This window comes from Heterodontus francisci, unplaced genomic scaffold (assembly GCF_036365525.1).
Source record: "Heterodontus francisci isolate sHetFra1 unplaced genomic scaffold, sHetFra1.hap1 HAP1_SCAFFOLD_257, whole genome shotgun sequence".
Classification (NCBI taxonomy): Eukaryota; Metazoa; Chordata; class Chondrichthyes; order Heterodontiformes; family Heterodontidae; genus Heterodontus; species Heterodontus francisci.
The window spans coordinates 75,719-97,380 of NW_027141742.1; positions in this window are offsets into that span (position 1 = coordinate 75,719).

Below are 21,662 nucleotides of genomic sequence, written 5' to 3' on the forward strand. Positions count from 1 at the left end.
TCATTTGGAATTTAATTCAGACCAATAAACCGACAAACACATCTCAGAATTTTAGTGTCGAAGGAAGCATGGGATCAGCAAAACTAGTGAATCAGCGACCTGTGGAAATAGTTAATGATGCTTGACAGCAGAACAGTTTGTGTATTTCAGTTCAATTGACTGAGATGACTCACCCATACAGATGACACTGGCATCATTTTCATGGGAGCAGCTAAACTGTTCCCAGGATGAAACAGGACAATCCCACAATCGCGTCTCATTCCGCCGACACCTGTAACTTTCCTTCCACACTGGACCGGCTCCCTTCCCAAAGTGAGCTCCTCCCGGGATTGAGGTTACTGTCCCACACTGCAAGTGCTCACAGACCACGTTGGCGTCTTCCAGATCAAAGTACATGTCACACAGCGTCCCCCACTGGTCTCCATGCATCACCTCCACCCGGCCAGAGCATCTGTTCGTCCCATCAACCAATCGAGGTCCATGTTTCCCTGTATTGGAAACCAATCCAAATCCAAATAATTTATAAATCATCCTCTGCATAGAAACAGCAAAATAGAAAATGGGTATAAAAGTTGAATCTTATGTACACGATTATCTATCCATACTTTATACAAATTATCTATCAAAAACAATTAGAATTACCACAGCAACACAAAAGCAAAATACTGCAGATGTTGGAAATCTGAAATAAAACAGAAAATGTTGGAAATACTGAGCAGGGCTAGCAGCATCTGTGGAGAGATCAAGAGAGTTATGTTTCAGGTCTGTGTACTTTCATCACAATAATTACTACAGGACCTCTTTAAGAAGTTGGCTGAACACTCAAAAATTAACAGCTCTTCTTGCAAACGCTAATCGATTGTTGGTCTTTATCTCTTGGATTTTGGAATGTAACCGATGAAGGATGTGATGTTTCTGTTGTCTCTGTTGTCACGTTTGGGCACGGAACTTCACAAAACCATTGGCTCTGGAGGTTGTTCAGGACAGTGTCACCAGAATGGCAACAATGCTTAAAGAGTTACATTATGAAGACAAGTTGCATAAACTTTGTTTGTGGTAGATTTGGTTTGGAAGGATTACAGCTTATCTAGTTGATGTGTTTAAAATGGTTAAGGGGTTTAATAGATGAGCTATAGAGGATCTGGAGAACAAATACAAAACAAGCCCATTTAGGAGCTGCTTTTCTTTATGCGGATGTGGACATCTCTGGCAGAGGTGGCAGTTATTGCTCAACTCTATTTGCCCTTGAAACCGGGGTCAGGACCGTCCTCTTGAACTGCAATTGCTTGCATGGGGAATGTTCTTCTGCAATGCAGTAAGGTAGAGTTAAGGCAAAGTGTGCAAGCATAGAGTGTACCTTTAACTGCATGTGTTGTAAGCAGAGTGGGAAGTTTGGAATTTGGTAATTAGTGGCTAAGACTGAAACCTAGCCTTAACATTTAGCAATTCGCTTGGAATTAAAAACCAAACTGCAAGGCAGTTCATTGTTCGCAGTTAACAGGGTAAGTCAGGTTAGCAGTAAGCTGTCAATCAGCTGTGATTGTGTGCACTCGGGTAATTACTGTTAGCTGGAAACTGTCTAAACTGTTGCATCTCGAATGTGCCTCAAAAAGCATATAATATTGGACGTCATTGCAAGATGATTTGAGTAAAGGAGCAAGATGTTACTGCACCTATACAGGGCTTTGGTGAGACCACACCTGGAGTATTGTGTGCAGTTTTATCTGAGGAAGGATGCCCTTGCCATGAAGAGTGTGCAAAGTAGATTTACAAGGCTAATTCCTGGGATGGCAGGATTCATGTATGACGAGAGATCGGATCGACTCGGACGATATTCACCAGAGTTTAGAAGAATGAGAGAGGATCTCAGAGAAACCTAAAAAACTCGAACAGTACTAGACAGGCTAGATGGAGGGAGGACGTTCCCGATGGCTGGAGAGTCCAAATCCACGGGTCACAGTCTCCGGATATGGAGTATGCTATTTAGAACCGAGATGAGGAGAAATGTCTTCACTCAGAAGGTGGTGAACCTGCAGAATACTCTACGACAGAAGGCAGTGGAGGCCAGATCTCTAAATATATTCAAGAAGGAGATAGATATCTTTCTTAATGCCAAAGGAATCAAGCGATATGGGGAAAAACGGGAACAGAGTACTGAATTAGATGATAGGCCATTACTTTTTTTGAATGGCGGAGCAGGCTCGAAAGGGCTGTCTGGCCTACGCCTACTCCTATTTTCTATAATTCTATTTTTAGACTTCTATTAAGGCAGTGTGTAACCACAGATTGCAATGTTAACTGAATACATTATGAACATAGTGGGAAATTAGAGTTTGCTAAGAGTAAGAATTCGGTGCAGAGGGGGAAAAGGAGGTATTTTTTATTCTTTCACAGGGGGTGGGAATTTCGGGCTAGGACAGCATTTATTACCAATCCCGAACTGCCCTTGCAAAGATGGTGGTGAGCCGCCTTCTTGTACCACTGCAGTGCATGCGCTTTCAGCGCACTCACATTGCTGTTAGGAAGGGAGTTCCAGGATTTGACACAGCGACAGTGAAGGACCAGTTATATAGTTCCAAATTAGGATGGTGTGTGCTTCGGAGGAGAACATGCAGATCGTGTTCCCATGCATCTGCTGTCCTGGTCCTTCTAGGAAGTAGAAGGTGAGCGTTCGGATGGAGGTGTTCTGTTTTGTCTGTTAAACTGGAGTCAGTGACGAGAGCCACCGGTTTAAAAGAAAGTCACAGCCAGCAGCAGCAGAACCTATTGGAAGGGGCTGAGAGGCAGACACCAGGCAAATAGAGGGAAAAACTCACTCAGTGAAGCAATTGTCCGGTCAGAGTGTGAGAGGGCGTGGGTAAGTTGTAAATAAGTATTAAGTTAATTGATGAGTCCTTAGTGTTTCGGCGTTAGCTAACCAGTGAAATAGCGTTAAAGCTAAAATGCATCTAAAAATAATTTTACCTCAAAAATAAAGACAGACTAAGTTCTGGCACAGCAGTTTTTTTTTCTGGATATTGGAATTTGTAGATAATGGAACTGAACCGAGGGAACTTGTCTGTCGTAGATATCTCAACCTGGAACCTCTCTGGCTCAGGATCAGAGAGCTGTTGTTGGAATTGGAGAAACGCCAACACATATGGCAGCAAAAAGAGTATTTGACAGTTTGCTGCAGATTTCAGTCACACCTTGTAGAGAGCTGCAGGATCAGAATGAGTTTGTTGCAGCTTATAGTGCTCAGTAATGGAAATCCAGAAGTAATGGAGAACGAGGATATACAGAAGTGAACAGGAACAAAGTCCTGGCTATTTGTGAGGATAAGGATGAAGACTGTCAGAAGGACAGCCAGAATGTTGACCGTGATACCTTGGAATAGGAAGCTGTTCAAAGGGAGGAGGAGTGGAGCAAAATGTGATACTTTTAAGTGATTCAATAATTAGGGCATTAAGAATTCCACACAGTATTTTCCCAACTTGTGCGAAGTGAGGGTTATCTCAAATCAGATTGCAAGAATGGAGGGGAAATATCCAGTCGTTGTGGACCATGTAGGGATAAACAACATAGCAAAGAGTAGGCAAGAGGTTCTTTTCAGAGAGTACCAGGAGCTGAAATATAAAATAAGTTCTCAAGGATTATAATCTCTGGATTATTATACAAGCCGCTTGCACATTGGCATCAGAAAAATAAACGATCAGGGAGATGAACATGTGGTTGAAGGTTATGATGTTGGAAAGAGGTTTTACCTTTCATGGGACCCTGACACCTGTACTGGGATATTAAAGAACTATTCTGTTGGAATGTGCAGCACCTGAATCGGGTTGGGATCAGGGTCCCAGAATAAAGGATGAATAGGGTTGTTACAGGAACCTTAAACTAGTAAATCGGTGAGGGGAGGCTGGTGGGGGGCGGGGTGAGGGGGTAGAGCACAGTTGTAAATGTAGCATATCTAGGTGCTACAGGAAATGGAAAACTAAAACATGCAACATTTGAGTCAGACCATTTTACGGTTTTACATCACGTGCCTTTACGCTGAAAACAGCAGTTGCTTTCTTGAAAAAGCAGTTGTTCGAAATACTGACAGACCGCGACGTTTTGGGCCATGTACTCTGCCCATTGTCTGGAGAAATAATTGTAATTGGTGGAAGCTGTCTGTTTATTTGTAGTGCAGAACGGGAATGTGGGCAGGATCTTACTATTGTTAGGTTATTACATGTTCTTGTTCTGGCTGTTATTGGCCAGTTACTTATATTCCATGAGAGGTCAGTATATGTCATTATTCTTGCTGCTGATTCGTCAGTTATTGTGCATCGTGGCAAGTCAATCCATGCTACTGTTCTGGTCGTGGTATGTTGGCTGCACAACAGGTGCTTGTGCGTTTCTCGAGGAGGGAAACCCTGATATTCACTGAGGAACAGGCCACTTTTAGGGGGAAGGTCTTGTGTTTATCGATCTCCATAGCTTCCCTGACGCAGTGAACGGCACATGCCTGCCATCAAAGAAGCTCAACTCAATGACCACCGCATTGAATGGTCCAATTCCAAACTCAACCTCATCTATTATGGACTGGCTTGCAAGACACGGTAACATCATAAGTATAAAAGAGACCAAAAACATGTAAAAATGCAAAAAAAAGCACAGATATTCGTGAATGGCAGAGATACAATGAATAGCAAAGGGTGACAAAACAGTTCGCAAGAGCTCCAAAGCTTTTACAATAACTTCAGAAATATATTGTCATTAAAAGCAATGTGGTCTCATTAAAATGACAGTTGTGATATTATAAATGAAAATAAGGAAATGGCAGGAATTATGCATAACTACTTTGCATCAGTATTTACATGCACACAACTTTTATTAAGTTTATTTGTTGCCACAGTCGGCCAAATGTTGCCCTGACATTGAGGGCAGTCACTCTCATCTGGAATACAGCTATATCATACATGTTTGTATGAAGGGTGTGATGAGGTCTGAAGCTGAGTGGTCCGAACAAACCCAAACTGAGCAACACTGAGCAGTTTATTGGTAAGTACTGCTTGATAGCGCTGTAAACAACACCTTCCATCCCTTTGTTAATGATAGAGAGCAAACTGCTGGATCAGTAATTAGAAAATTGCAATTGTCACACTGTTATTTAAAGAAGGTTAGCGAGTGAACCGAGGGAATTCTAGATTGGTTCGCCTAACAGCAGTTGTCAGGAAATTACTAGAGTGTACATTTAAAGATGGAGTGTCTGATCACCTTGAAAAGTTACAGCTAATCAGAGAGAGCCCTCGTGGATTTGTAAAAGGTAGATCATGCTTGATGAACCTGATCAAATATTTTGTGGCGGTAACTAAAGTAGAGGACAGGGGAACCTCAATGGATGTTACTCAGATGAACTTCCAGAAAGCACTCAACAAAATCCCTCGTAACTGATTGTTGGCTCAAGTTGAAGCTCATAGAATTTAGGGAAAATTATTGACCTGCTTAGGACGTTAGTTTAGTGGCAGGAGATAGACAGCAGGGATAATGGGCAGATCATCTAACTGGCAGGCTGTGAAGGCGCCGTCCGGCAGGAACCTCAACTATTCACCATATTTATTAATGGTTTAGATGACTGGATAGAAAGCCACATATAATTGACATACTAAATATTGCCATTAAAAGAAACCATCAGCCATATTGTAATCATGTATATTTTAAGCATAACTTTACAAAAAAAAGATTCAGTGACTGTGTAAAACTATTTCAATATTGGTGAGTGTGAGGTGTCCAATTTGGACTTAAAAAGATTACAGTACTTTATAAATGGTGAAAAGCCGGATGCAGCACAAGGAAAAGAGACTTCAGGGTCATGGGCAAGTACAGGAACGAAAAGCAAAACAGCCAATGGAATGCTGTGCTTTTTATCTAGTGGAATGGAATACAAGGGGCTAGAAATGATGCGACAGCAAACAAAAGAGAACAGGCCTGGCACCATCTGGTGTAATGTTCAGCTATGGGCAATATGCGTTGGGAAGGATATGTTGACCAGAGAGAATGTGCAGCATAAGAGATGCTGGAATGATTCATCGGCTTCAAATGTTTCTGTTTTTTATTCATTCATAAGATGTGGGTGTCGCAGGCAAGGTCAGCATTCGTTGTTCATGCCTCGAAACCTTTCACAACTGGGTGACTTGTTAGGCTATGTAAGAGGACAGTTAAGAGTCAACAACATTGCTGTGGGTCTCTTGTCACATGTAGGCCAGACCAGGTAACAATGGCAGATTTCATCCCCTAAGGATATGACTAAACAAGATTTTTTTGTAAATGACAATCGACAATGGTTTCATGGTCACCATTACTGAGACTAGTTTTCAATTCCAGATTTATTAACTGACTTTAAATTGCACTGGCTGCGATGGTGGGAATTGAACCAGCGTCCCCAGAATTAGCCTGGGGCTCTGGATTGCTAGCCCAGTGACATTAACACCACGCCACTGCCTTACCTCATTATGAAGTAGGATTACACAAACTGTGGCTGGGTTCCCTGAAATTTGGAAGAGACTTGTCTTGATGTACAGAGATATTTGGGTGTTCAGGTCCATTGTTCCCTGAAGGCGGCAACGCAGGTCAATATAGTGGTCAAGACGGCATCCGGCATGTTTTCCTTCATCGGACGGGGTACTGAGTACAAGAGTTAGCAGGTCATGTTACCGTTGTATCGGACTTTGGTTCGGCCACATTTGGAATACTGCGTGCAGTTCTGGTCGCCACATTACCAAAAGGATGTGGATGCTTTGGAGAGGGTGCAGAGGAGATTCACCAGGATGTTGCCTGGTATGGAGGGCGCTAGCTATGCAGAGAGGTTGAGCAGATTAGGATTATTTTCATTAGAAAGACGGAGGTTGAGGGGGGACCTGATTGAGGTGTACAAAATCATGAGAGGCATAGACAGGTTGGATAGCAAGAAGCTTTTTCCCAGAGTGGGGGATTCAATTACAAGGGGTCACGAGTTCAAAGTGAAAGGGGAAAAGTTAAGGGGGGATATGCGTGGAATGTTCTTTACACAGAGGGTGGTGGGCACCTGGAATGCGTTGCCAGCGGAGGTGGTAGACGCGGCACGATAACGTCTTTTAAGATGTATCTGGACAGCTACATGAATGGGCAGGAAGTAAAGAGATACAGACCCTTCGAAAATAGGCGCCAGGTTTAGATCGAGGATTTGGAGCGGCGTAGGCTTGGAGGGCCGAAGGGCCTGTTCCTGTGCTGTAATTTTCTTTCCTCTTTGTTCTTTATTTTCACATTCCCAGCCTATCTCTTCCAGCTGCTGAAAAGTCTTTGGCAATTCTGCAGGTGAGCTACTTGCAGCAGAATGCCGATCATCTGACCTGCTCCACTCGCCATTACATTATGGTTAATGGTCTAGTTCAGTTTATTGTCAATGACAACACTCAGGAGGATTTGATGATGGTAGTGAATTCACTGATTATAATAGCTAGGGGAGATGTTATTGTCTCTCTTGTTGGAAATAGTCATTACCTGACATGGAGGTGGTGAGTGTGTTACTTTCTGCCCATCTGCCCAAGTCTAAATAATGTCCTGATCTTGATGGAAGTGGGCATGAACTGTTTCTTCATCCGAGGAATTGTGAATGGAACTAAAGTCCATGCAATTACCAGCTAAAAGCCCAACTTCGGACATTTTGATGGTGGGAAGGTAACTGACCAAGCACCAGAAGTTACTTGGGCCTCAGAGAACAATAAGAAAACACATTTTTCTATAAAAACCGTGGAAATCTGGAACATTCCCGAAAGTAAAGAGCGGTGGATGTTACATTTAATCTAAATTTTCAGGACTAATATTGATAGATTTTTGTTAGCTCGGTGTATCAAATAATCCGGTTCAAAGCGAGGTAAAGAGACTTGAAGAACATGTCATCTATGATATAACTGAATGATCGAACAGGCTAGTGCAACGGAAAGCTGTGTACTGATAATGTGGATATGTGTCCGATCCTGTCATATTTAGCGGGTAAAATGCACACATTCTATAAAATAACTTTGTAATCTTTCACTTCTGGCATGATTGCACTGAGCAGTGCTAGAGTACAACCGTTATTTTATACCCTGCCGTTCAGTAAGTGTTAACGTGGGCACAGTGGAGCAGTGGTTAGCATCACAGCTCCAGTGACCTGGGTTCAGTTCTGGGTGCTGTCTGTGTGGAGTTTGCACGTTCTCCCTGTGACGGCGTGGGATTCTGCCGCGTGCTCTGGTTTCCTCCCACAGTGAAAGACTTGCAGGTCGAAAGTAAGTTGACCATTGTAAATTAACCCTACTGTGGGTAGGTGCTTGGAGAATGGTAGGTAATGTAGGATTAGGATAAATGGGTGGTTGTTGGTCGGCAGAGACTCGGTGGGTTGAAGGACCTGTTTCACTGTTGTATGAAAAGAATAAGAACGTGGTCAGGGAGGGTCAGAAGGCTATTGTAATGTAGGATCATTCGTGGTGTTCAAATTAAAGTATCGAAATAGGCCAGTGCATATTCATTTAGTCAACTCCCAACTGTTGCAGCTAATATTCAATTCTAAATATACATTCGGTGCAGTGGTAAACAAACTTGCGAAAATTCTGCTTCTTGCAGAATAAATGTTAAGATTTAGAACCATCTTGTTTACCAGTAATTGCAGGTATTTTGTACTACGTTACACCAAACCTATAGCAGTAATAGTAAACTATGATGACTAGTTTAGATATGAAACCTTCAGACAGAAACATGCGAATGCCACCTTCTTCAGTTTTCCAAATATTAAGCAGGAAGTTGTCTGCTTTTCAGTAAGTCTGTACTCACCGGAACAGATGACACTGGCATCGTTCCTGTGGCTGCATTCCTGCTGCGTTCCTTGAAAAAGACGGCAGTCGAATAAACTGGACTTGTTTCCAGTGCATTCAAAGATATCAGTCCGTACGAGCCCAGTGCCCTCTCCAAAATGAGCATATCTTGGCACAGACACGGCGACTCCACACTGAAGCTGACTACAGACCACATTGGCGTCTTTCAAATCCCAGTCAAGGTCACACACTGTTCCCCAGGTTTCACCGTACTGGATCTCCAGTCTGCCTGAGCATGGGGAGTCTCCGGATGTTAGTCGAGGATATCTGTGATCTGCATAAGCATATTATATCATAATTAGCATAATACGTTAATAATCACAATAATACAAATATTTATATTTCAATACGCATCTGATTAATCACAGATCTGGCAACATTCGTTCTCAGATTCTGTTCAAAACTGATTATGCTGGAGTTCCTGTATCACTACTGCTTATAATGTGACAGGACTATAATGTTTAAAATGTTCCTTTATTTATTTACAACTTACCCAGTCTCCGTCACTGCAACTGAGAAACATGCACTGTCTCAGCAGTTAGAACTGGGCAAGAAGTATTGAGTGACAAGAAGTGGTGCTAGGAGTAATGTTGTTCATATTTAACATAAATGATTTCGACTCAGAAAAGGGACGTACAATTGTAATATTCACTAATGACATTGATTTGGAGCAATAGTTAATACAAAGGCAGATTGTGAGAAAAATACTTTACATTAAATGTACACTTACACATTTGGGTTGGAAGACTGAGAACCCATATTCCTTGGACAATGATGCTGTAAATTGTGTCAAGGAACAATGGGACTCAGGGGTACAGATATAAAAATCAATAAAATAGCGATACAGGTTAACAAAGCTCTAGAAAATACAAAAAAAATTGAGGTTTATCTGTGAGAGATACGTTGAAAGGAGAGTCACACCCAGCACAAGGAAAGATTTGGTGTTGATTGGGAGTATGTTGATTGGGTGCTAACTGGTCACTGTTTCCCTACTTATCTGGGCAGTGTGCAACTGAGCAACTTTACACCATATCCGTTGAATGCTAGTGCTGTAACTGCTGTAACTGTACTGGATCAGCTTGGCTGGAGTTGTCGCTAGTTTTAGAGCACTGATCTGCAGCACTACAGCTGGAGTGTGATCCGGCCCTTAACTTTTGCTTTGTGCTGTGTGCTCAGCCGCTTCTTAATCTTCGGAATGAACCAAACAATAGAACGCATTTGCACAGCGCTAACCCATTGACATGAATTGTCAAACAATACTTCTCACCTTTTGTGAGTTTGAATAACTACCTTTAACACACTTTGCTGACTGTGTTGTCGCCAGTTTGCTACAGTCTGTCATGATCACCCTTCAAAGCCCTTCATATGCAATTAATTACCTTGAAACCACATTCACAGTTTTAAGTTTAAAACTGGACAGACAGTTTGACACCAACTAGATGCAGCAGGCAGCATATAATCATAGAATGTTTACAGCACAGAAGGAGGACATTCAGCCCGTTGTTTCCATGCTAGTTATTTGTAAGAGCACCTCACTATTCCTGGTGTTTGCAATTTTCTTGAGTTCCTCCCTCCCTTCCATTTCCTGACTAACAGCTAAAGCTGAGATGATACTTTTATCCTCAATAGTGAAGACCAATGCCAAATATCTGCTCAATTAATCTGTCATCTCCTTATTTTTCATTATTAAATTCCCCAGATTCACATTTTTTAAGTTCAACGCTCACTTTGTTACCACTTTTCTTTTTTTTTAATGTATATGTATATAAACTCTTACTATCTGTCCTTCTATATCTATCTGGCCTTCTCTCGTCCTCTAATGTTACCTGCCTAATCAAGCTTTTAGTCATCATTTGCTTTTTAAAAAATATTTTGTCCAATCTTTTGACCAGCCTCCCATCTTTGCGCAATTATAGGCTGTAAGTTTGATACGACCTTTGGCTGTTTTACTGAACCACGGATAACGGGACCCACTTTTGCAATGTTTCCAACTCGTTGAAATATGTGAAATTGTGTATTCTGAAATATTCCCTTAAATGTCTGCCATTGCATCTCTATGGACCTATCCCTTAACCTGATTTGCCAGTTCACTTTAGCTACCTCTGCATTCATGTCCTCATAAGTGCTCTAATTTAAGTTTTAACTATTAGTCTTGGTCCCACTCTTCTCTCCCTCAAACTGAATGTAAAATGCAATCATATCATGATCGCTGCTACCAAGGGGCGCCTTAACTGTGAGGTTGTAAATTATTCCTACCTCATTGCACAATACCAGGTCTAGTATAGCCTACTCTCTGGTTGGCTCCACAAGGTATTGTTGCAAGAAATTGTCTCCAAAATATTCTATGCCGTCCTCGTCTAGGCTACCTCTGCCCGTCTGATTTTTCCAGTCCATATGTAGGTGAAAATATCACCCCCCTCCCCGCAACCATAATTATCACTGCACCTTTCTGATAAGCTTCCATTATTTACTGCTTTATACCCCGGACCACAGTGTGGTTAATGTTAGGCGGCCTGTGCACCACTTCTTACAAGTGACTTCTTGCCTTTATGATTTTTCATCTCTACCCAAACAGATTCTACATCCTAGTCTCCTGAACTTCAGTCATCCCTCTCTGTTGCGCTAATACCGTCATTAATTAACAGAGCTACCCCTCCACCTATTCCTGGCTTCCTGCCCTTTCTAAATGCCATGTATCCTTCAATCTTCAGGTCCCTGTCTATATATATAAAAATGACCTGGACCTTGGTTCACAGGCACAATTTCAAAGTTTGCAGATGCTACAAAACTTGGAAGCATTGTGAACTGTGTGGAGGATAGTGCAGATCTTCAAAAGGACATTGACAAGTTGGTGGAATTGGCAGGCAGTTGGTGGATGAAGTTCAATGCAGAGAAATGCGAAGTGATTCATTTTAGTCGGAAGAACATGGCGATTAAATATAAAATGAAGGGTTCAATTCTAAAGGGGTTACAGGAGTTTAATAGTGCATAAGTCATTGACTGTGGCAGGCCAGGTTGAGATAGCGTTTAATAAAGCATACACTGTCCTGGGCTTTATTAAAAGATGCATAGAATACAAGAGCAAGGAATTAAGTTGAACTTGTATAAGACACTGGCTCGGCATCAGCTGGAGTATTGTGTCCAGAATTGCGCGCCGCAGTTGATGAAAGATGTGAGGGCATTGGAGAGAGTAAAGAGACGTTTCATGAGAATGGTTCGAGGGATGAGAAATTTCAGTTATGATGATAGATTGGAAAAGTTAGGACTGTTTTCCTTGGAGAAGAGAAGGCTGAGAGGTGATTTGATAGAGTTATTCAAAATAATGAGGGTCCTGGACAGAGTAGATGGAGAGAAATTGTTTCCACTCGTGAAAGGACCGAAAAGGAGAGGGTACAGATTTAATGCATTTGGTAAAAAAAGCGAAAGTGATATGAGGAAAATCTTTTTTCATGCAGCGCGTATTTAAGATTGGGAATGTTTGTCTGAGAACGTGGTGGAGGTTGGTTCAATTGAAGCATTCAAAAGGGCATTAGAAAGTTATATAAAAAGGAAGAATGTGCAGAGTTATGGAGAGAATGCAGGGGAATGGAACTGAGTGAATTTCTCTTTCAGAGAGCCCATGCAGACATGATGGGCCGAATAGCCCCCTTCTGTACTGTAACATCTCAGTGATTCTGTGATATTGCCTCTCCTCGTTGTTCCAACCAGAATGTACCAGTTCCCACTTCTCTGAATTAAATTTCATCTGCCAACTGTCCGCCCATTTCACCAGCCTCTCTTTGTCTCCTTGAAGACTATCACTATCCTCCTGACAGCAACTGGTCAGGATTTCAGGAAAACTCGGCGCTTTTCTTCCAATAGTTCAATGGTGTTGAGTTTAATCGTTGCAACTGCTTCCTGAACTATGTTAACTCTTTTGTTTAATATTCTGTGCATTTCACTTTCTCAATATTTGCCAAAATGTAAATGGCAATGCGCAAGCAGCTGCGGGATCTGACAGAGCAGTTATCTTTGTGATTCCCACTATAACTGCGGACCCATTACTTCAGCTCCCCGAGGCTGAGGAACCTCCCTCCCTCCCTCCCTTCCCTGCTCCCAAGTCTCAGCATCACAATCTGTGTGATATATCAGATCTGAGGCCAAGCGATCATTGCAGGTGGACAGCCGGGCTGACAGTACATGCCTGGCAGCAGCTGCTGGGTTGATGAATGAGGTTGGATTGAGGTTGTGACATTTCCAGCCGTTCAGATAATTCACTGCGGATCTAGGGAAAATCTCAATGGAAACTGCTCTGTCTGTATTGAAAATGTGCTGACTATCAGGTATTAGCTGCTCCCGGTGGAGAATGTTTATTAAATATAATACTAATGATATAATTTTAAACACTGATAATAATATTAACATTAATTCTGACCGGAGATTACTGGAATTATTATCATCTGACTTTCCGGGTACGGACCGTCCCGATTTGTTTTACTTTCACTTCTTCACAGAATCTATCAGCCGCGGCGGGAGATGAGAGACTGAGAAAGATTTTTACCTGAGCAGATGACGCCGGCATCAGAGAAGTGTGGGTAGAGATAGTGATCCCATTGCTCTGACATACAGTCCCGCAGAGCTGCCTCGGTCCCGCTGCACTTTACACTAAGCGTCACAATGGGTCCAGACACTTCCCCAAAGTGAGCCCGGCGCGGTGCAGAGACCGCGGTCCCGCATCCCAGCTCCCGACACACAACAGTGGCGTCCTGCAGGTCCCAGCCATTGCCATACACAGTCCCCCACTGTCCCCTGTAGTGAATCTCAACTCTCCCAGCGCACCGACTGCCTCCATTCACCAGTCTCAGCTTCACCGTCTCTGTAAAATATCAGAAATATCATCAAGCGGTTAGAGTGTGATAAACCCACAGGTTCCCAGCGCCCGGACCCTCCCCATTCACCAGGTATGAATTGACAGGAATATCAGTCAACACTCAGAACACTAATAAAAATCGGAGTATATATTACACACGAAAAAAGGAAAGGGAAATACTAATACACGGTGCAAACGAGCAGGGAACCAGGAGACAGCCGGATATTCCCACCAACACAGCGGCTCCAATGAGAACTGGGTGGGGACAGGCTCAGAATAGCTCGAACCTGCAGAAGTGGGGAGATGGGCGTGGCTGTAATGATCACATGTTTACGTGCTCAGAACTCATTGGACGGACACAGTGAGACCCCAGCACCGGGAAAGAGCAGAGGAAATTGCACCCGCACCCAGTACAGCCAATGAAGACAGGGCTGGATGGTGATGTGATCTTGATGTCAGCGCCGATTGGTTAGATGGACCTGTGGACCGTCAGCAGTGTCAGTGGAGCTGATCCTTCACACTCTGCTCTTCAGAGACCCTCAGTTATTGTCCCTCTGCATGAAGGCAGCAGTCATCTCTCAGATAAAATTAAAGATCTGCAGTCACAGTACGAGGGACACCCTCCCTTTTTGACTCTCAACTGGGCAGCGGGTTAATCCGTGATCAAAGAAAATGCTGAGATTTTCGCCCAAGCTTCATATTTAATGGGATGGATTGGAGCAGAGAGATCGCAGATAGTGTGAAAATAAAGGGCGATTACCTGACGGGTCAGCCTTACTGTTCCCAGGTCTGCCTGAAATGAGAAGTTAACAATTAGAGTTCACTTGCGCAAGAAATGAATGAAACTGTCAGAAAGAAAAAACACAAATACAACTAACTGCAGGGTCATTATTCCCTTGCCTTGCAGAAGAAATTATATCGGGATCTGTGATTTCATTCCTTAAAACAGAAAATACAGTTTCTGCAACACATTAATATTGGTAATAGGATAACATATATCCAGAATTGTTTTCACATATACACACACTGACACCCGGATACACTCTCTCCTTGTGCTGACGGTGGGTGGGCTGCATGTATTACCAGTCTGAAGGTACTCTGAGAAGGCGATGGTGATGGTCCTCTCCCTTACAGAATCTTACAACAAAACAGCACGGAGGGACGCCATTCGGCCCATGGTGCCGATGCTGTCTCTTCGTAAGATCTGTCTAATTAGTCCCACTCCCATTCCCAATCGCCCTGTAAATTTGTGCTGATGGTGCTCTGATCATTGATGACCCGTATGTAGATACCCTGAGAAGAGGGTAGTGATGGATATCCTTTTAAACCCACACTGATGGCTCTGTCATTGAATTCAGCTTTCCGATCTAATGTTCGAGAAGGGATGGCAACACAAATTAAATATTTTCCGATCCTGTGGTAGATTTCAATGCCTTTCAATTTACTGCAAATTCTTCCACCTGTAACTTTCAAAGTTTCTGTAAACGTGTAATTGGGCTATTCTGTCGTTCAATAAATTATATAGCTTCCTCAAACGAAACAAAACAAATTTAACGGTCTGTCAGCCTCCTAACTCCGTGCTGACTGTTTCTTACTAGGCTCCTGCAGTTCTGATCCTCTTGTCACCTGCCATCGCCGACGTGCCCTGTTCTTTTACCCATTAATGATTTTCGATCAATGGTCCTCCCGTTTACTGGTTAAGCGTTTCTGCTTTTCAAAAATTCAGTCACTCGGTTGACCTGAACCCAATCCTCCAGATCACAATGTGTCTCACAGATCTCCAGGTGTTTTTCTATTCTCAACATATATACGACAGACGGTGTGTTGACATGATCCCAATCCCCCTGATCACAATGTGTCTCACAGATCTCCAGGTGTTTTTCTATTCGCAACATGGGGTGGCACAGTGGTGCAGTGGTTTGCACCGCAGCCTCACAGCTACAGCAACCCGGGTTCAATTCTGGGTACTGCCTGTGTGGCGTTTGCAAGTTCTCCCTGTGTCTGTGTGAGTTTTCTTCGGGTGCTCCGGTTTCCTGCCAAAAGACTTGCAGGTTGGTAGGTAAATTGAGCATTATAAATTGCCCCTAGTATAAGTTGGTGGTAGGGGAATGTAGGGATAGGTGAGGATGTGGTAGGAATATGGGATTAGTGTCGGATTAGTATAAATGGGTGGTTGATGGTCGGCACAGACTCGGTGGGCCAAAGGGCCTGTTTCAGTGCTGTATCTCTAAACTAAACTAAAATTATATACTACAGGCGGTGTGTTGACCTGTTCCCCAACTCCCTGGTGAAATTATATCTCCCATGTATTATTGTCTCTTTGTATACTCTGGTGATATATTATAGACAACGGGACACCGATTCCTGTCCTCAGCTGTGCTTCCCGAGTAATTTTGAATGTGTTACTGTTTCCCAACGATATCTCACTGGTCTCTTAATGATCCTAATTCTGGAATGTAAAGAGTGTGTGACTTCCTCCCAGTCCTGGAGCCTTAGCATTCCTACTAACTTTCCCTGATAATAGTCAGTTCCCACAAATTCCCCTTTTCCAGTGACCCAATGACAGACGCGGGGGGTGGGGTGGGGGGGGGGGTGGAATAGTCTTTCAGTATTTACTGAAAAACGGTTCCAGTCGCAGTGTTCCTGTAGCGTCCGTGAATCTTCTTCAATCCAGGCATTCATTTCCCCTACTCTTCATGCATTTATCATTTCAGCCTGTAACCATCCATGTCACGTGGGATTTATTTCTCCAGATAATCCAGTGGTTCAAGGAGAAAGCCCACGAACACCCGCTTAGATAAACTAGGGATAGACAATAGATGGGTGGAGGACAACATCGCCAACATGACGACAGTGGTTCAAGAAAACAACCCGCCATCCTGTCGGGCTAACCAGGGTTATTCAGTAAATACTGCCTGGCCAGCGAGCTCATATCCAGAAAATGAATCTAAATAATTATAACCGAGATTCCCATACTTGTCTATTCGGCAAGTTTATCTCTTACTGTCTCAGAGAAATGTTCAGTCAATTCCCTTTCTCAATCATTACTATTTTTCCATTTATCTGCACTACTCCTCATTTCTGCTGATTCCTCCATTTTGCTCTCAGATCCCTCCTCGCAGTTTCTAAATGCTCTCATTATTGTTCTTGAAAAAGTTTGAATGCATTTCTGTGTACGTTTTTCAAATCTCAGATATATGCAGAGAAAATACCCACTATTCGGCCTTTTACCCTTCGGTAAACTTCAGCTGATCTAAAACTCTGCTGCTGTTATCCTGGTATGGACAGTCCCGCTGTCACTGACTCCTGGATCCCAACACCTTAGATTTCAGTGTTCGGACCGTTACCTTCCTGATGTTTAGCCTAATGGCTTTGGTGCAAAACTGTTAAGTTATTTTAACATTTTATACATATGTTAACTTACTATTGTACCGTATTACTACAAACAGTAATATAGAAATATTAATAATAAATAACAATAAACTCAAAGGAGGTGAACTGAAACGGGACAAACGTGGGATTTTCAAAGCCCAGAATTTAAACTCTTGAATGAGTTACAAAACCAGGGACAGCGGTGGTTTAGGGGATACAAAATACAGTCAATGCAGAGAGTTTATGAGTTAATGCTTCGAATAGCAGATTATTAGGTGGGTCAAAATTCAAAATAATTATATGATATCAAACTATTTTAGGTGCAATTTGAACTACTTCCACAATTAAATGAGCTCTTGTGGATTTCAGAAGCAAATTAATTGATAGAATTACAGTTATTGTAGCTTACACTCACAAGTAAAGCACCGGACAGAAGGAACTCATATCAAACAATCCGGATTCTGTGTGCCAATACCATTATCAGTATCGTTTAGCCATAGATCTGCATAATACATCAACCAGTGTCTGAAGAAACGTTACCACGGTTCGAAATAACCAAAGACGCATCGAACATTTACAGTACCGAGACAAATTGTTCTGGGCACTGTCTATTGAATTGAAATATGCAAACAAATTCAGGGTTTGTTCCACAGGTGACCAGGGTATGGCACATGTAGAAGGACATTAAAGAATTTAATAGGAGTAGGATTAGGCCATACTGCCTACCCAGACTACTCCGCCATTCAATAAGATCATGAATGATCCAATGCCCCAGATCAACTTTCCCACCTTTTCCCAGAGATTGGGAAACAACTCCGGATCTTTCATTAAACACTGCATCGCACCATATACAAAGTATGGGACATGTGGAAAGAGATTCAGAAATATGTCTGGATATTAAATACTACATCAAATGTATGAATCATGTAGAAAGAGACTGAGAAACACTAATTATTACACAACACCGTGCATATAAATGTATGAAATAGAAATCATGATTTAATGTCAAAAGACATTGTTTTGAAGATTGTCAGTGACGAAATAAAATTGTTCATTCGCCAAATCCCCTGAAAACAGCAGCATAATTTCTGGAGGGTATAATCGATAACACTATTAATAATCAGTACAAATGAAGCAATATGGATTCCACCTGCAGCTAATATATTATACAATATTTATTGTCCTTTCTGAATATCCCAAATGCTGTACAAACTATTTAATCTAATTCTCTCCAGCACATGGCACTTCACTGAGAAATTCCGGGGACAGAAATCTCAATGTGGGATGAGTCGACTGGATGCAGATCCCGGTATTCTGCAGTTCTGAGTCCCATACACTCGATTGTAACACTGACTACTTTCTACTTCCCGAAGTCTCCGTTTTAAACGTCTGATTAGAATTTTAACTCCAGTCTGCTGCGTCCGTACGAGAGCCATAGGAAACAATATAAAACCAACTCTTGCCGAATTTCTGTTTGATTTTGGTAATAAAACTAAATTTAACTCATATTTCCTCTGGAAATGCAATTACATATTAATCAGATGACAAATATTGGATCCGTTTTTGCTTTTTGTGACAAAAATGGATAACAGTTCCTTATTTGAATTTGATGAACTTAAAATCAAACAAAATTCAATGACAAATTTATAAATTAAGGAAACTGTTTCAATATTCACTTGTACGATTTCAATAAATGACAAATCAAAATAAATATGCATATTCCCCAGAAATTGATTTTGATCTGGGGCCAATAGCTAAAAAAAAAGATTCAGGGAGTCAGATAGATTTCATACTTTCTCTCTGTTCTATGGCTTGCAGAAAATATTCTTAAATTCCCCTCAGACTCAGAATTTTAGAATACAATTCCTTTTACAAAACCTAACGAAAATTAATCATGGAAGTCTGAAATAACATTAAGGGAGCGTTTCCCTGTCGTGAATCAGCATTTGCTGTCGACAGACATAAACAAATGTAACCAAACCCGCACTGGAAACAGTGAGAAACTGAATCGAATCATCGACCGAAAAACTGCGCAAAAATATCGAGCTGGTGGAAGGAGACTATTCATGATATCTCATCAAACACTTCACGATGGTTTACATAAAAGGAGCATGTGGAAGGAGACTTTGTCACATTAATTATTACTTGATGCTGAACATACGATATGTGAAATAAGTTGAGAATTTATAATTCAAAGTTCTAAAGTTCAAGGTCATCATTAAGTAAACAATAATAAATGGAAAATCTTCCAGAGATTTTGGAATATTCAGTAACATTATCTTTTGGAGAGGCACTTCACAATGACAGTAATAACTAATGCTAATTGAAATAATATTGGTTCTTCCTCCAGTTAATACATTATACAATATTTATAGATCATGTACAACACTCTAACGTGGAACAAACTATTTAAATCATTTCAGTTCCATTCAGTACATCACACAGGTTCAGACAGCACTTCTACTGTGAAATAACTGGGACAGAAATGCCCGTGTGGCTTCAGTCAGCAGTGCATTTAGCTTTGACTGCTGTCCTATAATCCCTGCATTACCATCAAACCCAAACCCCGAGACCTTCTATTCTCACTGTGATCACTTTCTACTGCTAGATTGCTGTACATAAATAATCTGCTTAGAATTTCAACTTCAGTCAGTTGTGTTGGTACAAGAGCCGCAGAGGACCAAATAAAACAAATTGCCACAGTATTTGTTTTCAATTTTGCATTTAAATCGAAGTTTTGCACATGTCCCACCTGCCAATTTAGAAGACGTGTTAATCAGATGCAAGCTATTATAAAAACAATGTTTTCTGAGGGCGAAAGAATGGATAATTGTTCCCTATTTAATATTGATGAAATGTAAAATGAAACCAACTGCCCAAGATTCGTATTCAACGCGAATTCTACAAATGAGATAAACTATTTCAATATTCGCTTCATATGATAGCAATGAACCACAGTGTTTTTTGTCATAAAGCATGCCTGCTTTTTAAAAATGATTCTGAGCAGCTGGCGATTGGAGAAAATGATACAGGGAGTCATGTGCAATTCATTGTTTATCTTTTCTGTGGCTTGAATAGACTGTTCTTTAAATAATCCACAAAACAGGCTTTTACGATCCAATTAGTTAATATTCACGGAAATATAATTCGTTAAACACATAAAGTATCTGATAACACTGGGACTAAGCTGGCCTGTCAGTAAACCAATAAAGTTTGTAACAGACAGAGATTAATAAATGTAACCAAACACACACGGGAAATAGTGAGAAACAGAATGGAATCATCAATGGAATAAAACAACAAATATTGAGCCGTTGGAACAATCATAAAGAACAATATCGCTAACTCTTTACACACAACATGACACTGTGTGAAAATATGTGATTGCGAAAACTTAACTATCTTTAGGCACTGTACAAAAAAATGGAGGCATTAGAATAATTAATTTAATATAAAAGATACTAATTTTGAAGATCATCACTAACTGATCAATAATACAGAGCAAATTCCCAACGATTTAGAAACTTTTAGTAACATCATTTTTTGCAGAGTGCTCTTGATAATTATACTAATCATGAAAACGAATTGAAAAATATTGGTTCCACCTCCAGTTGAGTGGTTATTATAGATTGAAGGTAACACTTCAACATTGAACAAATTATTTTAAAATATTTAGTTTCATGAACTGTATCACTAAGAGAGCAGACAACACTTGTGTTGAGAAACATCTGTGACAGAAATGTGTGTGGCGGTTCATGGCGGAAGTAGATGTAGTTTTGACTGGTGATCTACACTCAGTGAGATAACTTGCACCTGACTCTGCTACACCCGATTCAAACAATGACGGCGCTCTACTTCTATCAGACTCGCTTCAAATACTCAGATTAGAATTTCAATTCCAGTTGGCTGTGTCAGTATAAGAAACACAGGGGGAAATATAAATCAAACTCCTTCAGTCTTTGTGTTCGATACAAATTCAACTGGGAATTTAAAATACCTGTTAATTAGATGTAGAATATTCCAAACTCGTTTGCTGTAACCAAAGCAATATTACTGTTAGCAATACATCAATTGCTAGCACTCTCGCCTCTGAGTCAGGAGAGGGTGGGTTCAAGTCTAATTCCAGAGACTTGAGCACAGAATCTGGGCTGCCACTCCAGTGCAGGGCTGAGGGTGTGCTGCACTGCCCAAGTGCTTTCCATCGGAGGAGCAGTTAAACCGAGGCTCCGTCAGCCCTTTCAGGTACACTATTTGGAGGAAGGGCAGGGGAATTATCCCCAGTGCTCCGGCCAATGTTGATCCCTCAATCAACATGTCACACACAAAAAAAGCATTCTGGTCATTATCACATTTCTGTTTGTCGGCGCTTGCTGTGTGTAAATTAGCAGCCACGTTTCCGATATTATAGTATGGACAACACTACAAAACAATATCGAATTGACAGAAAAGCCCTTTTGGACGTCCTGACGTCGTAAAATGCGCTACATAAGCTCTAGGCATTTTTATATAAATGGAAGTTTATTCCTATTTGTAGTTGAAAGAACTTAAAATTGAAACATTCAATCCAAAATTTGTCGTAAATGAAACTACTA